Genomic DNA, 16,380 nt, shown 5'->3' with positions numbered 1-16,380 from the left:
GATTTCCCTCCCCAAAGAAAAGAAGCCAGACATCATCAATGCTCTAACACTGTTTCATCTGTGGCACCAGGCATGCTTTTCACTTACTTTCTGTAGGTTGTTAAAGCCGTTAAAAGAGGGTTTAGTGACTGAGAATACAGTTCTTCGCATACAGGGCTTAAAATGTAATTGATACAAAGGCCATCCCTCCAGGATTAAAGAGTTCTAATCATTCTGTGAGGTTCATGTGCTCTTTTCTCCATGCTGGTCAAGGTAATAGTAAGCCTTTCAGAAAAGGAGTATGTTGTCTCCCATACCATTTATTAACCACAACAGCTTTCACCTTTGGTGGGAGGAAGATAATTCAGACTACTCTACAAATAGTAGAGATCCAGCAGTTGGATGCAAAATGAGTCTTCCTCTGAGACTTTCTGGCAACCCAGTACCATATGATTAATAAAAATGTTATACTGATTTTTCTTGTAGAGTATTTCTCTAAAGTGCTCCATGTACCTTTGTCCTGACACCCCTATTAACTGCAAAGATATCTCTGTGAACAGGTAGACACAGACATCATTATCTTCATTTGCAAATGAGGAACCTGAGGCAGAAAGAAGTCAAATGACATAACAAGGGTGACACGATGAGAACAGAAATAGAAACCAGAAAAATTATGGTCTTCTGAGAATCAAGAGGGTGTGATAGGATGCATTTTTTCCTTTTCTTTTACTACTGAGGGAAGAGCAGAGGCAACCTTCTCAATGTTAACTTTGAAAACATTCTCCCCTTCTCCTTAGAGTGAGAAGGACAGTGTCTTAGCTGGGTAGCTGGTAAGCTAACTGGGTGCGAGGAAGGAAAGATGCCTACCTACCTAGATGCCCCACCCCATACATCCTCTGCAAAATCAGGGTTTTTCCTACTTGATCTTTTTACCTGCATGAACTCTGGGATGTGCCTTCCCTGTCTCTGACATTGTGCTCCCAAGCAATGATTGTTGAATGACCGAATGGCAGGTGTTTAAACTGTATGTTTAAGTTGTGTGAATGAGCCCTAGGAAGAATAATCACTGAGAAGGGTGTTGGATAATCAAATAACCCTGTCAACCCTTAACTATGTTTTTAATCCAAATTCTATTCTACATCTGCATCAACCCAGTGTGACAGACTGAATCCCTGCTGCAAGTTTGAACCATGAAGGGATAGAGAGGTCTCAACAAAGGAAGTAATATGGGATGAGAATTCCCTGGCCCCATTTTTATATATATAAACAGTTGTTATTTAGTAGCTAAGTCATGTCCGACTCTTTTGCAACTCCATGGACTGTAGCCTGCTAGGTTCCTCTGTCCATGGATTTCCCAGACAAGATTACTGGATTGGGTTGCCATTTTCTTCACCACACATAAAGAGATCTACGGTCAAACAATCCAGTTAGCTCTTACATCTTTATGACAAGAAGAAACAAGGCATCTGAGATATCATAAACAAAATATGTGGCACTATAATAAAAAAAGGGAGCCAACTCTTTAGAAACATTTAACTCAGTAAAGAAATTTGGGCATTCAAGAATATTAAGTAGTGAAAATATTCCTCCAGAAAAAATAAATAAGAAAAATAATGATGATAATATCTAATGTGTTTTCTTCTTTTTTTTTTTTTTTCCTTTTCTTTTTTTTTTTTCTTTAAAAATATGGAACGCTTCACGAATCTGCGTGTCATCCTTGCGCAGGGGCCATGCTAATCTTCTCTGTATCGTTCCAACCTTAGTATATGTGCTGCCGAAGCGAGCACAATAATATCTAATGTGTTTTCTTATTAAAACCCAGTAAGATAGGTATTATTATTGCCATCCTGCAAACTGGAAAACTGTTATTTAAACAAACTGCAGAAGGACACAGGTAAGATGTAACAGAGTTGGTACTTGAACCAGCCCAGTCTGGTTTTGTGGCCTGCAATCTCAATAACTTCATCCTGTAGCCTTCTAATAGGATGGTAACTCACAGCAATACAGATTCCCAGAACTGTCCATGCTGCAAGCTCAAAAGAAGACTAGTATTACTGGAAAAGTTGCTTTCTCACAGGGCTGACAAGGAGGATTTTGAGACAGAAAATATTAAACAAGGCAAGAACATTTATGATTTTCTGCATCTCTTTCTCTAGATCAAATTCAAGGTAGAGCTATTGGAAATTCAATCAATGGAAAAATAAATATCCACCTATTAAGACTGTTCCTCATTTATTAGCTAGAAATTCTGGTTGTGGGCCCTGAATCAGGTTGGTCTCTATTAAACTCCAGGATCTTAAGAACACAACCACATAAATGAATCTCAGCAAACAAAGGTTGAAAATGATGAACTGAGAAATAGATAACCACAGGCGACATTAATATTATTGAAAGGTTAGCTGCTTAGGAAATCGACAAGGTGCCAAGAGGGGCACTCCCAGTGCCTCCCAAGAAATGAGAGCAGAGAAGAAAGGAGGCCGACCAGAGAAAAGCCTTTGTTGACATTTTCAAAAGCTAACTTTACACAGGCTGTATCCCCGAAGGATGGAAAATGGCAATGTGAGGAAGCAGCAACACTAGAAAATTGCAGGCCAGTAAGTTCACTGTCCGGAACAGGGAAGCACTGGAAAGGTTTTGTCAGGTCAAGAGGGGTACAGCAGTACCCCAAGCTCCAACCTAGGTGAGAGAAGGTAACCCTGCCCCAGGCTCTCCTACTTTGGGAATTCCCAAGGTATGGCTGTGTACTGGGCAAAGAGGCAGTGGACCGACCCGTTCACCACAAAAAGCGCGATGTAAGAAAGCCTGAGGCCAGGCTTCATTGTGGGGCGGTAGTATTTTATGTCAAACCAAAAGTGAATTTTGGTATCACAGAATTTCTGTTTTCGGCCAAACCCTGACCTTCTACTTTCTCTTCACACACACATTACTTTGGGTGCACACATAATCTTGTGTATTGTGTCACATGGCGTAGGCTGGCTTAGATTCTACCTCTGTGATGTGAGATTGAGGGTTGTGTCTAACTGGGAGGACCAAGGCAAAGATTCTGATGGAAGTTACAGTGAAAGATGGCAAGCTCCACTAGGTTTGTGTTAGCAATATGATAGTGTGGGCAGAAGGAACAGAGCTTTCCTCTGATTTAAATATACCTGCTTTAATTTAAAGGAAGTATGTGTCTAAGGGAATTTACTTAATGGGGTGTTAAGTAAGAAAACTATTTTTAGAATTAGTAGATGCAGCCAAAATTAAATGAGAGGTTCTAATGGAGGCAGCTGAGAGAGGAAGAACATTTTAACTGGGCCTCTGAGGAAACTTTCTATTTCCAGGGGAGTACAAACAAAGGACAAAGCAGGACTAAGGGATATTATAGGATAGAGTAGGGGAGGGGGGGACTGCTAATTTGGTTCAGGATGAGGAACCAAAATGAAATGTGCTGAGAATGTTTAGGGCACAGCTGACCCTTTGGGATCTGTGAGAATCAGGTAAGAGGGCAGGGCTAGATCTACTATCAGAGAAGAGGAGGATGAACTGGGTGATGAATTCTATTTAAATAACAGGTAGGAACTTGAGAGTCAGAGGGAACTGTCTGCTTCTTCTGGAGGTTCATGGAGCTGAGGACAGACTGATTTTAAGCATGTCAGAAATGGGAATGGAAAATGTGACCAAATATCAACCCCTGAGTGAAGCTCAGACATAGGATTAATTTGTAGAACTAAATGTTTGAGGAACCCCTTCATATGGGTATGGTATAATAAGGTTCTCTGAATATCATGATCAGAGCCTGTGTTTTAATTTTCACTTTTAAAGAAAAATGTGTGTGTGTTTTCATTGACACAGAGCAAGTGGAATCGTGAGATGTTTTTGAATTTATATAGCCTATTTCATACTATTATATCTTACTACAGTACATGTTTTTACTCTTGAACCATGTTTTGGTTCAGGGACAAGTCCCACTATTTCCAAAGCTATTCTCATATTTTCAGTGTAACAAAGTGAATGAAAATTATTTTAAAATTAATTTATATATAATATGCTTTACTGAGTAGCTTTTACTACATTTCCCAGTTAGTGGTATTAGTTTATACATTGTGAAATATGTTTACAGACTAAAAATATTTAGTATGCAGTTAACATTATGTTTGTGCAACTAGCTCACGCCAATCTAGACCACCCTGCTGCCCAAACCCTAGTACCTGTTATCACTGTGCAAAGAAGGGAATGGAACCCAGACTGCTGGCTGTCTACCAAAACTCATTTCCCCTTCTGGGCAGACAGAATATGCTTCTAAGAACTCCTGGCAGTCAAGCATGGCTATTTGATTGAGCTGTGGCCAATAAGATGTGACTGAAAGTGATATATGCCACTCTAATGCCTGGTCTGTAAAACATTTCATGCACATCTCACATATCCTTGTTCCACTGATGCTCACTTGAATGGAGCTGAAAACCAAGGAGACCCTGGATACCACATGTTGAAAATGGGTCCTGAACAACCACATGGATAAGGGACAACCCCAATAACCTATTCATTCACAAAATTAAGATACAAACTTCTATTGTTTTTGAACCATTATGCATTTTGAGGTCTATTATTGCAGTAGATAACCTACCCGATGTAGATAACCTACTCAAACAAATTCTAAGTTCATCTTGGAAAGCTGAATAGTTTAGCATTTTTCCTCATTACTCAGAGTAGTAATGAAATTGAAACAGATAGTTTCTGATTACTTAATTGATTGATGAGTGGATAAAGAAGTTGTGGTACATATATGCAATGGAATATTATCAGTGATAAAAAGAAACAAATTTGCACCAGTTGTGGTGAGGTGGATGAACCTAGAGCCTATTAAACAGAGTAAAGTCAGAAAGAGAAAAACAAATACTGTATATTAACACATATATATGGACTCTATAAGAATGGTACTGATGAACCTATTTGCAGGGCAGGAATAGAGATGCAGATGTAGAATCGGACTTGAGGACACAATGGGGGAAGGGGAGGGTAAGACGAGTTGAGAGAGTAGCACTCATATACGCACACCACCACCACCATGTGTAAACTAAATACCTAATGGGAAGCAGCTGCCGAGCATACGGAGTCAGTGGGTGCTCTGTGTTGGCCTGGGGGGCTGGGATGGGGAAGAGGTGAGAGGAAGGCTCAAAGGGGAGAGGACATATTTATACTTCTGGCTGACTCACATTGTTGTATAGGAGAAACCAGCACAACATTGTAAAGCAACTATCCTCTAATTAAAAATTAAAAACAATCTTTTGAAAATCTTATGTCACCTTACAAATTTGGATATAGACATTTCACAACACAGGCACCCCTTAAGCCCTTTGGCTCTAAGCCCTAAGCTCCAAGGCACCCCTCGCATGTAATGAATTAATTTTCCCTCTATAAATCCCAACTGGTGACAGCTATGTCTCATCTTTAAACTGAGAAAAATATCTCTCAAATTATTTTCCTCAAGGCTTAATTTCCTCAAAACTGCAGATGATAAAGAATGGAAGCATCACAAAAACATAAAAATGTGCATTGATATATAATATTAACATACACATTTATGCAAATCTTTATATATGTGTATATTAATTTATTATATGTAGGTCTGTATTCTTCCAGGGATTAATAGCCTTGAATACCTATATGAACTGTGTGCATTGCAACTGGCCAAAATTGAAACTCTTACTTCTTTTTGGCTGCTGGTGAAGATTCTACACTCCTGGGAACTTTCTAGTGTTAACTACAAATTAGAAATTAGACGCTCTAGAATGCATTTGTATACACAGCACAATTCCCATGATTAACTGCTGGATCTTGGAACTTACTCTGTAGCAACGGCATCATAAGCATGTGGCTCTGTCTTTTGCATTAGTTGTTGAATCAGTGACTGAATGAATGAATGAATGATTATACTGTATTTGGGGCAATGATTCACAAACTATTTAGAATTACACTGTGACTTGATTCCCCAATATTCCTACTCACCCTGGCAGTGGAGAAGGATGAAATTGTATAGCAAATGGTTAAGAGGAGTAACTGGTATTAGACTAGAAGGTAGTTCTCATTGCGGCCTGCATGTTTGAATTGCTTGTAGTGTTCTCTGAAAATATGACACTTGGGCATAGACCCTGAGATTCTGATTGAAGCAGCATTAGAGTTTTCCTGAACTTTTCCTACAAATTCTAGAGTTAAGTCACTCAGTCATGTCCAGCTCTTTGCAACCCATAGACTGTAGCTTGTGGACAGCTCCTCTGTCCATGAAATTCTCCAGGCAAGATACTGGAGTGGGTTGCCATTCCCTTCTCCAGGGGATCTTTCCAACCCAGGGATCGAACCCAGGTCTCCTGCATTGCAGGGAGATCCTTTACTGTCTGAGACACCAGGGAATGTGCAGCCAAATTTTAGAACCACTCCAACTAGAACAACATTTTCTCTCTTTGCTTGATTATAAAATTATCTGGTAATCTTTTTTAAAGTATTGGTTCCAGGCCAATTTAGGATATTCTCAATCTGTGCCTTCAGAAGAGGGTTTCTGAATTTGTTTTTTAAATGAGGGCCTGTACATGATACTTACGACGGGGAAATGCTGGGAAATAATACTTAGGCTCTAAGCTCTGCTGGAAAAGGGCTGTTGGTCCTTCATTCTCAGCCATTCTTCCAGGCATTGCATAGACTCTGCCTCATATCAATCATTCAAATCCTGGATATTAATTAATTAATTACCTTAATTTTTAAGTCCAAGTAAATGAAAAACTTTTTGACAAAATTTGAAATGCCACTTGTGACTGGGGTTTTACTAGATTTACACAAGTAGAATTGTGAAAAATTTCATGAGTTTCAAGGGTTCTCTTTTAAGACTTACTATAAATATTGAAGTGTAATCAACTAATTGGCCTACATTCAAGTATTCAGAATTCTCTGCACGATGGTACCTGCCAGTGAATGCTAAATTCTACTTGTATAACCACTTATTAGAAAAGTCACAAGTGAAAGGACTAGCTAAGAGTGAACTCTATAATTCAGGTTAATCAAGGAATACAAGTGTACCTAATAGGTAATTAGAAAAACAATAATTCGTTAATGTGTACTTAATTACTATTTTTTTTTTAATGCATAGTTTTTATATTTTGTATTCAACTGAAAGGCAAATGCATATGTCAACTTAAAATAATTATTAAAACTTATAGTCAATATTTTCTTAATACTTTCTGAAATCTTCACTAATTTAGTTAAATCCATTTTCAAAATTAAAATTTTTTTACTAGTGCTGTCATTTTAAATTATCTGTCATTTGCCATCAGCAAGTTGGCTGTTTTTAAATCATCTCTAATTATTTTTCTTTGTAGTCACTCGAATAAGCTGACACTCAAAAATGTCCTCACATCTAGACCCAGAGCTCCAATTAATTAGTTGTGTTATATAAGAATACATATCCATATAAATGAGAATATTGAGGAATGTCTTTCCATCCTCATAAAGGAACATGTAAGGGATAAATTGCAATAACAACTGACGTCTGTATAGTGCTTCACAGTTTACAGGGCTTCCCAGGTGGCGCTAGCGGTAATACACTCTTGGGAGTGTCATAGCCAATCTGTTGGAAACGTCACTATTTTGTTGGTTACAGTGTTGTTATACTATATACAAGCTCTGGAAATTGGTGATGGACAGAGAAGCCTGATGTGCTGCAGTCCACAGGGTCGCAAAGAGTTGGACATGACTGAGTGACTAAATTGAACTGATACTATATAATTATATAGGGGAAAGACCATTTATTTGATGTTTGCAGTGATGTTTGGTTTCAACATCAAAAAATTTGGGAAATGTACTTTTCCAAGAAAACATAGCTGCTTGTATAAAGTAAAAACATTAAAATGTGTAGCTATAAACCATATTTTTTCAAGCTCCAATGCCACAAAGTGAATATATAAATTGGACCAGATATAAAATGGTAAATTGGTAGGTGGTGGGGTCCATGATAAATTGAAAAGTACATTCTTGCCTAGAGCTACACATTTAAAAATATTTAAACACTGCAGATGGTGACTGCAGCCATGAAATCAGAAGATGACTGCTTCTTAGCAGGAAATCTATGACAAAACCAGACAGTATGTTCAAGAGTAGAGACATCACTCTGCCAACAAAGGTCTGTATAATCAAGGCTATGGTCTTCCCAGTGGTCATGTATGGTTGTGAGAGCTGGACCATAAAGAAGGCAGAACGCCAAAGGATTGATGCCTTTGAACTGTGGTGTTGGAGACGACTTCTGAGAGTCCCTTGGACAGCAAGGAGATCCAGCCAGTCAATCTTAAGGGAAATCAGCCCTGAATGCTTACTGAAAGGACTGATGCTGAAGCTGAAGCTCCAGTATTTTGGCCACCTGATGGGAAGAGATGACTCACTGGAAAAATCCCTGATGCTTGGAAAGATTGAGGGCAGAAGGAGAAGAGGGTGTCAGAGGATGAGGTGGCTGGATGGCATCACCAATGTAATGGACATGAACTTGGGTAAACTCTGGGAGGTGGTGAGGGAAAGGGAGGCCTTGGTGTGCTGCAGTCCATGGGGTCACAAAGAGTCAGACACAACTGGGTGACTGAACAACATCTGAACACTATGGGACAAAGAAAACATATCCTTGTGCCTCACATGCAACCTCTGCTCCATACTTGCAGAACATGGGGTGTAGAAGAAGAAATAAAGCAGAAATAAAGAAGCACAAGGAGATGATATGAGAAGTGATTTGGGTCACAGGAATTTAGCCTACAGGACTGAGGTACAAAGAGCAAGGTTGACAAATATGGCTGATGCTCATCCAATATCACCAGCTTCTTTCTATCTCTCTGTACTGACTTGGTTTTGTTGTTGGAACAGCACAATATGTCTATAAGGATGTGGCTCTGGGCATAATACCTTTAGACAATTTTGTTACAGTAAAATGACATAATAATAATTATATTATAGAATTGCTAAGAAATTAAATGAAAGTATACATGACAAAGGCTTAGCAGAGCTTTTTCACATTGTAAATACTAAATAAATTATTATAATCACTGGAAAGAACTACCTCCTTAAGCACTCCTTGAATTTCTAACATATACTGAAGATCGAAAATAACATTCAGATTTATATGGTAAGAAACTTACAAGGGAAAAGGCAAAGTTTTTTCTTTCACTCAAATAAATCAATAACCATGAAACCAAAGATACAAGTTTCCCCTCTGTGTGGGTTGATCTGTAACCACAAACATCTTCTTTCCTTTAGAACCATAAAAGGTACTGGGCAAGTTATTCGGACTCTATTTCTACAAGTAGTCATACTTGTACCAACTAGATCATTGCTTTCTGAAATGATGTTCATGGAAAGGCCTCAGGAATTTGGTTCAGTTAAAAATGCATTGACTGAACAGCACTGTGTGAGACGCTATGCTCAGTTTTGTAAATCTGAAATGAAGAGAGCAGGATTGCTGATCCTGAAGCCCTGACCTGCCCAGAATAGAGAAGAGAAACATGGAAGAAGGTTATTTCAATACAGTTGCAATGCCTGAGTTCTTCACTCTGTTTTATATATCTTTCCTTCCACCTATTTCAGTGGGAGGGGATTTGTAAGCATTGTGCAAATGCAAGGATCAGTATGCTATGAAAAGACTGAGGGAAGATACATGCCTAGCCTTCAATGTCTAGTTTTAGTTCTATATCCTCCAGGAAGTTTTCCATTCTACTGTGATTTTTTTTTTTTTTTTTTGTAAATAGGCTTTTATTTATTTATTTTTTTTATTAGTTGGAGGCTAATTACTTCACAACATTTCAGTGGGTTTTGTCATACATTGATTATGAATCAGCCATAGATTTACACGTATTCCCCATCCCGATCCCCCCTCCCACCTCCCTCTCCACCCGATTCCTCTGGGTCTTCCCAGTGCACCAGGCCCGAGCACTTGTCTCATGCATCCCACCTGGGCTGGTGATCTGTTTCACCATAGATAATATACATGCTGTTCTTTCGAAACATCCCACCCTCACCTTCTCCCACAGAGTTCAAAAGTCTGTTCTGTACTTCTGTGTCTCTTTTTCTGTTTTGCATATAGGGTTATCGTTACCATCTTTCTAAATTCTATATATATGTGTTAGTATGCTGTAATGTTCTTTATCTTTCTGGCTTACTTCACTCTGTTTAAGGGGCTCCAGTTTCATCCATCTCATTTAATTTACTAAAACTCCTTTGAAAATGGCTGATTAATCATTCCCCATTAAATGGCAATTAATTTGCTTCCTGAGCATATGTTTTATGTACCTAACCAGATTATAGTAAGCCCTCTGAGGAAAGGACTGTTTTGGGTAGTATGCATGCTACATAAACCTGAAAAGCTGAATGTTTTATTGTCACTAGACTAGGAGCTAGACTAGACAGATGGACCTTTGTTGGCAAAGCAGAGACATTACTTTGCTGACAAAGGTCCAGCTAGTCAAAGCTATGGTTTTTCCAATAGTCATGTATGAATGTGACAGTTGGACTATAAAGAAAGCTGAGAGCTGAAGAATTGATGCTTTTGAACTGTGGTGTTGGAGAAGACTCTTGAGAGTCCTTTGGACTGCGAGGAGATCAAACGAGTTAATCCTAAAGGAGATCATTCCTGAATATTCATTGGAAGGACTGATGCTAAAGTTGAAACTCCCAATACTTTGACCACATGATGCGAAGAACTGACTCACTGGAAAAGACTGATGCTGGGAAAGATTGAAGGCAGGAGGAGAAGGGGACGACAGAGGATGAGATAGTTGGCTGGTATCACTGACTCAATGGACATGAGTTTGAGTAAGTTCTGCGAGGTGGTGATGGGCAGGGAAGCCTGATGTGCTGCGGCCCATGGGGTCGCAAAGAGTTGGACATGACTGAGCAACTGAACTGAACTAAACTGAGACTAAAAAGCAGTAAAAAACAATGTCCACAAATAATAAATATAATACCTTGGTACTCTATTATATTGAAAGCTCCTATGAAACAGTGTTTCATAAGACTTTTTGGTATAATTTAAGTATTTAGGTTAGAGACAGAAGAAATGGTAAATATAAACTTCTGTTATATAATGTTCTATTGAAACTTTTAACCAACAACATTTATATTTTTGGTCCTGCTTTATTACCTGGTGGTAACAATTTACACTTACTCTCAGGGCAGCAGAACACACATTCAGCTGCCCTATAAATGAAGAGTTGCAGCCAGAGAAAACTCAGTGATCTCTCATTTATTTTAATGACACATGGCAAAGGTGGCTGGGATGAAAAATAATATGCCTAAAACTCACAAATCACCAGGTTGATAATTTATCACCTAAATCTAGATTTCCTAACTATTGCTACTGAAGCCCATAGAAAAAAATATGCTTATTAACATAAATACTTTTAAAAGAGAGGTAAAAAAAATAATGGGCTTCCTTGGGGTTTCAGATAGTAAAGAATCTGCCTGCATGTGGGAGACTCAGGTTTGATCCTTGAGTTGGGAAGATCCCCTGGAGAAGGAAATGGCAACCTGCTTCAGTATTGTTGCCTGGATAATTCTATGGACAGAGGAACCTTGCAGGCTACAGTCCATAGGGTCACAAAGAGCTGGACACAACTGAGCTAGTAACACACAAAGAAAATAATAACAGAAGAGAAACTAATTTTACTTGAAAACTAGTAAATAATTATAAATAGATTGAGTCCTATATATGTTTACTTCCAATATCTAAGATTCGGCCACTGCTCATATCTAATTTTATCACTCCTATATTTCATATCTGTCTCTTCCTTTCATTTCCTCTGCCATTAGTGAAATTCTGCTTTTCATTACTTATCTAGATCACTGCAACAACTGCTTCACCAGTTTCTTGACTTTCTGCTCAAGCTGATCTTTTACAAAGATGCTGAATTAATCCTGCCATAATACAGTCCCAAATTTCTGATTCCTTGCTGAAATATTCTCAGTGCCTCCTTCTTGCTTTTAGAGCAAAGTCTAAACTGCTTTACTCTAGCATTTAATAATTTCTGTGCTCTTGTTTCAATTTATTTTTCTCTCCCAACAGTCCTCTTCATACATTACATACACTAAATACATTTATACATTTCATCCACTGAAGTGAAACTATTCAGTACTCCTATACATGCCTTTAACTTTCTAACATCTATTTTTTTCACATCTTCCCTAAGCCTGGGGTGCGCTTCCAAACTCTATCCATCCTTTATGGTCAAGCTCGAATGTTACCTCTTCCATAAAGTTGTTTTTAAATTCTTCAGCAGTAATTTTTATTCTTTCTGAAATTTTACAGAAAATATTTCACTATCTCCTTAAAATAACTTATTGGTTCATACCTAAAGTATATTGAGTACTGGAGTCTGTGGCAGTTGTACCTGGCTCTGTCATGCCAAGTATAAAGGCTTTGAACATAGTAGATACCCAAGTAGTTGCTGAACAAATGACTGGCATAATTAATGAATATTTAGTAGTTTCAGAACTGTGGACTTTGTATAAAGGGTCATGCATGGGACCTATTTGAACCTCATTGACAACTATAAAATACACATATATATTTTGAATAATCTGACTTGTTTTATAAACTAGTGATTTATTAAATTTTTCCACCTTTTCTCCTTAGCATCTCTGGGATTATAGAGAGATGGCCCAAGGAGCTCCCTCTTTGGCAGTGAGAAATGAACAGTAGAGAAATGAATTTTCTACAATACACTCGGCCTCTGACTAAAGCTGTTCCATTTTGTGTATCGGCCTCCCTGTAAGACTTTGCTTAGAGAAAGCATTCACTACTAAAACAAACAAACAAAAAACCTTGGGATTCCACCACTGAGACACAATAACTCTGTATTTGCTTCAAGTCTCCATTCCACATGAAAACATCTTCACGTGATAGTGATGTAAATGAGCTGCTGTGTTTTGGTTGAGTTTGTTCTTATAAGAAAAATACCAAAATGTTAGCATAAAATAGTATTTCAGACAATTTTATATCAGGTCCTCCTACAACACCTAACTTTGCAAGAGACATGATATTCTATAATGGTCATTGATCTCAATCCTTGATCTGACTCTAGTGGCCTGAGAACTAGTTAGCTGTTGAATTTTACAGATGTTATAATCTTTCTGGATATTTTTCATAGCTTTGAAAGATCCCTGAGAAGCAGTTATACAGCTTTATATTTCTGTAAAAGACAATGGCACAACATTCTATTGCCTAGGCTAATGGTAGCCCATCCCCTCACCCACAGAGTAGAAAATTGTATTCTACAATAAATATAAAACGTATCTTCACTGAAATCTATCTTAGACTCCTGGTCAGTTACACAATTTCAGGTTCATTATTTAGGGGTAAAAATACCTGTTTAAGTCACGGTGAATAATTGGCTGTGTCAAGTTGTGAAGGTACTCCATACCTTTGGCAACATCTACTGCAATGATTAATTTTGACTGCAAATCAAGTATCCTAGAAGTTAAAAATAGATTTAATGAGGATGAAATGGTCAAATCCAATACTACATCTTTTAAAAGAAATCAATAGTGTGTGTAATTTGTTATTCTGTACAATTTCAGCCTTTTTTGCTTGATTGAAGGTTAAGCTAAAAACTCAACAAATGTGGAAAAATAGCTTTTCTACACCTGATAATACTTAACTATAGATCAATTCAGATACCAGCCCCTCTTATTTAAACATTCAACTTGATTTTATAACATTTGTAATATTGCAGTTAATTTCTTTATAATAACATAAAAAGGAAATCTAATCCCTGAGTAAAAACCACATTCTAATTATCATATGCATAGATATAGGAAGTGAATTCAAATTAGACTTGTACAAGATTATTCTTTCTTAAAACTTTAAAAAATAAATACTGCGACCCCTGGTAATTATTTTATTCTGAGCTCACACATATCTGCTTTCCTGGTACGTCAAATTTAGCCTAATTATTCAGTTACTAATTTAAATTCCTTGAATTTGTTATCTTAAACTGGATTCTTGTTAAGAAAACATAGAAGTCTTTCTATTCATTAAAAAATAATTATTGGGCATAAATTATTGGCCATCTTTAGAATGCCCCATTTCCTAGAACTCGGAGATTTCAGAAAGTAAAGGCTCATCTAAGCAGAAAGCATATGAGGTGCTGTAACTGTAATTCCAATGACATGCAAAATGATAGATCAGTGACCATACCTCTTCTGTTCATGGAGCAGGGAGAACAGGGAACCCCCGGATATGTACTGCGTAACAATGGCGAACTGGCTGGGGTCATTCAAGCAAGCACCCACAAACTGAACGACACACGGGTGATTCAGCCGGCAGAGGATGGACACCTCTCGGCAAAACATATCCACATCCGACTTGGAGCAGTAGGTGTTGGCTCGGTAACTGGAAATGACAGCAAGGGGAAGTCTTCAGTCATCAGATGAATCAAAACAAGGGGCTCACCATGCATATTCTTCTCAACGTTTACTACTCAGATGCTAAAATTTCTCATTTGCTTGCTTACCGTTTTATAGCCACTATTTTATTTCTGCATCGTCCTTTATACACTTTCCCAAAGGAACCTAAAATTGTGTAAGACAAACACGTAAACACATGTTATCATATGGAGCTCATTAAACTAAAAGAGACTAGTATTTTCTTAAGTTACCTGAGCCGATAATCTCATGGAACTCAATTTCTGAGAGCTGAAGATGGAAATGTGAAGGCAAGCCAGCCCTTAAGAGGAGAACATCTGCCTTCTCTGCAAACAGGAATCATTATTTTATATTTTTAAAAAAATAAACAGCAAACATGTGGATGTTTAAACATGCACATATATGCTTAACGAAAAACATCTTTCCCTAGTACCATTTAATTTTCCAACTGTAACTGACTATTTGGACATACAAAAACCTTGTCGCAAATGATCCCTATCCCTATGCATTAAAAACATGTTAGCTCTCTGCCTTTGCTACCTGACCTTTTTTATCAGAGAGTTTATACCTGATTTGGCCAACCACTACTTGTCTGTATGATGTGGCGACTCTGGAATACAGTTCACATCACATCATGATAAAGAGTTTTATCTGGTCAATCCCTTCAACCTGTCACACAAAGCTTAGTCAAATAGCCATAAATTCCACCTTAAAGAGATGCCAATTAGGAAATAAGCATGTGAATCATTCAGAAGACACATTCAAAGCTAGAAATAATTTTTTAGAATTTCAAACTCTATATAATTCAATATAAATTTATAGTTGTATACATTTCACTTCCCTAATTCAGTGGTATTAATTTCTGTGTGTAGTATACAATCAGAAAGTTCCCAAAGTATTACTTGTTTGGGATCTCTTGAAAAATAATTTTTTTTTCAGTTTTTTTTCCCTATGACAAACCTGTCACCAATTCTTATGAAAGATATTAATAGTTACAACTTAACTTTCATTAAAAACACAGAAGTCTATGAGAAATTGATCTTTTAATATTCATATGGAATTTTCACAGTTACACGTTCATGAAATAAAAGGACATATGCAAAATAACAGCAGATGAGGTTAATCGTGGAAAGAATGATCTGCTAATAATATTACTTATGCCTGCAAAGTAGTCATTTGTAATATGTAAGACAAAATAGGAAGTTACCATACTTGAGGCAGTAATTACTCAGTAATAAAATATAACAATTGTCCCATATTAAAATACCTTTTGTCATGCTTTTAATCTTCCCCAAAGGAGATGGAACAGACACATAGGAGCCATCTGAAATACAATTATATTATAGAGTTAAAAGTAGCAAATGATTTTTCCAACATAAAAGTTAAGCATTATACAAAGAAGCACATAACGAAAGAAAATTTGCTAATAACACCGAGTGAGAGTGTAACTTAAGCCCAGGCCTTCTGTGGATACTGAAACTGCAGAGCAAGTATCTATTTAGAGTGTACGTAAAATGATTAAGAATACAAGTCCAAGGTCTAGCAGACTCCAGCAACTTTAATTTGTGTCTGCATATGAGTATTCTCTGTCCTGCCTTAATAGACTGCTGGAAGGGAAAGTGACTGCCCAGCTTACTGGGCCTTCCCAGGCATGTACAGCCTCACAAACACCCAGTCCAGGGGTAAAACCTGGAGGAACTGCAGGTGGGTGAGTTAGAAAGGAGCCTAAGTGGGGGCTTCTTTATTTTCAGCCTTACTCAGACATACATTTTCTTAAAATAAAGCTAGTTGATAAGCCTTCCTCCCAGACCCTAAAAATGTTGCTAACAGAAACACAGGTTTACCTTTAGCCACAATATCACTACAATGAAAATTTAAAAAGAAAGAGGGTACCTCCTCCAGGCTGAGAATATTCATTACAGGGCAATTCATCCTGAGGTCTCTTATAATGTTTCAGCAGTGTGACAATTGCATCAT

General features: G+C 37.6%; 1 protein-coding gene and 1 non-coding gene across 6 annotated transcripts in view; both read right to left on the bottom strand.

Annotated features, from left to right (window-relative positions):
* The window catches only part of PCDH11X (protocadherin 11 X-linked), a 985,621-nt gene that overhangs the window by 868,418 nt on the left and 100,823 nt on the right, over positions 1 to 16,380 (bottom strand). The gene's annotated exons all lie outside the window — the stretch shown is intronic.
* Positions 1,660 to 1,766, bottom strand: LOC122436064. The gene has a single exon (XR_006267837.1). It is a non-coding gene; the product is annotated as a U6 spliceosomal RNA (small nuclear RNA).

This window comes from Cervus canadensis, chromosome X, assembly GCF_019320065.1.
Source record: "Cervus canadensis isolate Bull #8, Minnesota chromosome X, ASM1932006v1, whole genome shotgun sequence".
In the NCBI taxonomy this organism is placed as follows: domain Eukaryota; kingdom Metazoa; phylum Chordata; class Mammalia; order Artiodactyla; family Cervidae; genus Cervus; species Cervus canadensis.
This window is presented reverse-complemented; position numbering and strand designations above follow the sequence as displayed.